This window comes from Octodon degus, unplaced genomic scaffold, assembly GCF_000260255.1.
Source record: "Octodon degus isolate 3935 unplaced genomic scaffold, OctDeg1.0 scaffold00626, whole genome shotgun sequence".
Lineage (NCBI taxonomy): Eukaryota > Metazoa > Chordata > Mammalia > Rodentia > Octodontidae > Octodon > Octodon degus.
This window is the reverse complement of record NW_004525202.1, coordinates 27,975-32,401: the sequence shown is the minus strand read 5'-3', so window position 1 is coordinate 32,401 and position 4,427 is coordinate 27,975. Positions and strand designations below refer to the sequence as shown.

Sequence of the window (4,427 nt, the reverse complement as noted above, 5' to 3'; positions counted from 1 at the left end):
TTGTCATAGATATTTTTTAGCACATTGTAGTAGAGTCCATCTATTCCAATTTTCTGTAGGCCTTTGAACATGAATGAGTGTTGGACTTTGTCAAAAGCCTTTTCTGAACTGCAAAAAATTTTTAAAAGTTGAGATCCAAATTTTTGATTTTTTGAAGTATTTTCATGAAATTTGGTTCTTCTCATGAACTCTCTAACTATTCCTAAGTCTTTAAGTTTTCTATATACTTTATTCTGCAATGATTTAGTGTTTCTCTTTTAATGAGTAAAACTTTTATCCATTTTGACTGTAATTTAGTGGATGGTAATAGACATGGGTCTAATTTTAACTTTTGATACTTGGAAAGCCAGTTTTTCTACCACCACTTATTAAAGAGACTGTGTATCTTCCAGTGAACAGGATTGGCCCGTTTATCAAAGATAAGGTAGAATGGTATATTTGTAGTTGTGTCCACATCTTATAACCTGTCCTATTGATCCTCAGATCTGTCTTTATGCCAATACCATGGGGATTTTATCACAGTAGCTTTATATTATAGTTTCAGGTCAGGGATTTTTTAACTGAATTAAGATGGTTATTGCATTCTATTTTTGGTGGAAAAAATGTGGCATCATTTAGCACAACCTTGTGTAATATGCAAAGCATAACTGCAGAAGAAGCATTTTTCTACTCCTAGTCTATTTCTGAGGACCAAATCATGAACTGCTCCATTTTAATTGTCTTGCAACAGTTGGTCACCATGTTTAACATTTTCAATTTCTCCTCTCAGTATGGGCAGCAATTCACCATTTTCTTTCAGTTCCTTAACAATATCCAATCCTCCTACAAGCTCCCCTTTCACATACACCTGAGGATACTTTGGCCAGTTGGAGCACACTTAGTTCTTGCCAAACTTTTTTAAAATTTTATTTTATAACCTTTCTTATTCTGGCTTATTACACTATACTAATTATAGCATATGAAATTATAGATTCTTGGACATATTATGTGTTTAAGACATTATAGTTGCAAATAACAGAAATACATTTAATTTGAGTAGAAAATCTATTACATTTCATAACTGAGAAATACAAGACAATACATGCAAGCTTACATGTAAGACTTAAACTTAGATTCTCCTTTTCATGCTTCAGATTTCTGCTCTTGGTTTTATTCTTTATATTTTCTCTGAATGTGAACACCAAAATTTAAATTATTCTAAACTGAGAAAATTATTTTCAAAGGGAGAAATATAGGAACAGGGATTTTTTTTTCTCTTCTTTTCTCTTCTCTTCTCTTCTTTTCTTTTCTGAGCATGGAGAACTTTTCTCTTCAGCACTCTGCTCTCACTGCCCTGCCTTTGATTCTTGTTCATTCTGTGGAAGGACGGTCATGTCCATGGGACAGGCAGGCTCATGAAGCAAAGGATGAAGATTTAATAAGAGAAAACAGGCAGACTGAAGAAAGTAGGTAATGACCATTATTACAGCTCATCAGGTAACACACAGCAATTCGTCACATTTCCACTGAGACTCTGAATATGATCCTTGCTTCTCTGAGTTCTAGGTTCTGCAGCATCTAAACAACTTAGATCCTTATTCAAATACAAAGTAAGATCCTGTGATGGTTCACTGATTGTGTCAACTGTAGCAGGAGAAGCTCAGCTACACTGGCTCAGGAATCTTGCAGCCTAGGGTGTGGAGGACTCACCCTCAGATGACTTGTTGCCTGGTGGTGCAAAGGGAAAATGAAGAAGAATGGGTCTGGCTCTGTGTCTTCAGAGGAGCTGCAGTCTTTGCTTTCACTTGGATGTCACCTCCTGGCTTCCAAGCGCAAATTCTTCAGCTTTGAGCACTGATGTTTCTACCTACATCTGAGATCCACAGGCCTTGGGATATGGACTCAAGTGAAGCACTACAGCGATCTCCAGACCTGTGACTGATTCCTTCATTCCTTCCACAGCTGACTGTGTGTGTGGCCATGATAAGCTAACCCTATAAATTCTTAATTTAGTATATCTTCTTGCCGAACTTCTTCATCTTTCAATATATCACATGTTTCAAATTTCAACGTTGGCACTCTTCAATCTTTCCAGAATTTGTTTGTTAAATTCACATTTTGCTGCCTGTTTCTTTCATTTTGTAAAGAGTTTCACAGAAGCTTTATTTGTCAGCACTTTGAGCCTTTCTTCTAATTTGGGAGCTCTGGGACAAATTGTATCTAGTTTTTGAGATGCTTCTAGTTCCTTAATTATATCAAGTCCTCCTATAAACTCCCCAGGAAACATAAAGCTGAAGATAGGTGGGCCAATTTATCCGTGCCGAAATTCTTCATCTGAGAAGATACCAAAACTGTTAAACTGAATATTATGCTTGTAAAGATATTCCACCCTCTGCTTGCTGAAACTGCAGCGTGATTCTTGAGGAGTTCCTCTAATGAACAACATGCATGGGGCAGCATTTATTAACTTCTTCAGGCAAAAGTTAAGATCTGCTTTAATACACTCATTAGCATTGGGTGGGAAGGGGCCACTAGAAGCATGTCCCTGAACATTTTTGGTCAACTCTGGGGCATGTGCTCCATCTGATTGATCTGTTTTTTATTTATTTATTGATTTATTGATTTATTGATTTATTTATTTAGTGGTACCAAGGATTGAATTGAAGCCCTTGTGCTTACCAGGGAAGCGCTTATTCCACTGAGCCATCTCCCAGGCCCCATCTGAGAATTCTTGAAAAACAGACAAGTGGGAACAGAACTAATATCATATCTTTCAGATATTTCTGGAACTGCTTCAGCTTCTAACTTCACAAATGAAACCTGAGGTGTTCCTTAGCCAACTCAGCAATTACATCGTTCATTTGCACACACTATGGAGCCTATGGCACCCAAAAATGGACCACAAGGAGGGACGTAGCTTTGAGGTGCAGATACTCCTAAAGCTGCTGGGCCCAGAAGACCTCCACCACACTTGCAACCGCTTCAACTGCCCAAACTGCCATGCTGCAGCTGCCAGACCCAGGACAAAGATTGTGATATTTCCTCCCTTTCCTTTTTTCTTCAGATTGGTTTTGATATTCTGGATCTCTTCTGGTTCCACATGAATTTAAAGAAAGTTTTCTCTAACACTGTAAGTTACACTAATGGTATTTTAATCAGTATTGCATTGAATCTGTAAAACAATTTTGAGAGTATTTTCACAATGTTGTTCTTCCTATCCACCAACAAGGAATATCTTTCCATTTTCTGAAGTGCTCTTCAGTCTCTTTCTTCAGGGTACTGAAATTTTCACTGTATAAATCTTTTATTTCCTTTGTGATATTGATTCCTAATTATTTCAGTTTTTGAATGTTATTGTGAAAGTCATGCTTCCCCTAATTTGTCTCTTGGTGCATTTGTTGTTTGTGTTCAAAAATGTTGATGACTTTTGAATGTTGACTTTGCATCCTGCTATGTTACTGAATTTGATTGTCAAACAAGTCTGTTTGTGGCAATTTTGGGATCTTCTGTGGAAAGTATCATGTAATCTGCAAATACTGGCAATTTCATTTCTTCCTTTCCAAACAATATTCCATTTATTTCTCTCTCTTTTCTAATTGCTCTGCCTAATGTTTCTAGAACTGTACAGAATAGAAGTCAAGACAGTGGAGATCCTTGTCTTGTTCCTGATTTCAAAGTCAAAGGCTTTCAGTTTTTGCCCATTTGGTGTGATGTTGGCTGTTGGTATCTCATAGATGGCTTTTATCAGGTTAACATATAGACTATCTATTCTGATTTTTTATGTGTTTTTAACATGAATGTGTGTTGGATTTTGTTAAAAGCTTTTTCTGCATTATTGAGATGATCATGTGGTTTTTGTCTTTGGTTCTATGGATGTGGTATATTACATTTATGCATTTGCATGTGTTCAGGCATCCCTGCATTCCTGGAATGAATCCTAATTGGTCATGATGCATAATCTTCTTGATGATTTGCTACATTCTGTTTGATACTGTTTTACTGATGATTTTTGCATGTATGTTGATTGTGGTTATGACCTGTAGTTCTCTGCTTTGATTGGATCTTTCTCTGGTTTTGGTATCAAAATGATTGTTTTCAGAAATGAGTTATGGACAATTATTTCCCTTTCAATTTTATTGAAGAGTTTGAGAAAAGTTGACATCAAATCCTGTCTAAATTTCTTGTAGAATATAGCTGTGAATCCACCAAGACCTGGCCTTTTCTTTGTTGGTAGTGTTTTTAATATTACATTTTCAATTTTGTTTTCTTTATTTTGTTATTCAGAGTTCACATATCTTTTGGACTCAGCTTTGTAATTTCAAATGCATCTCAGAAATTTTCCATTTCCTCTCTTTTCCATCTTCTGAGAGTAAAGATTTTTGAAGTATGTATTGATGATCTTCTGAATTTCTCTAGGGTCTGTAGTGATTTGGCAATTTACATTCCTT

General features: G+C 36.2%; 1 pseudogene; it reads right to left on the bottom strand.

Annotated features, from left to right (window-relative positions):
• Positions 1-712: 712 nt before the first annotated feature.
• Positions 713-2,981, bottom strand: LOC101566563 (annotated as a pseudogene).
• Between the last annotated feature and the right edge of the window lie 1,446 nt (positions 2,982-4,427).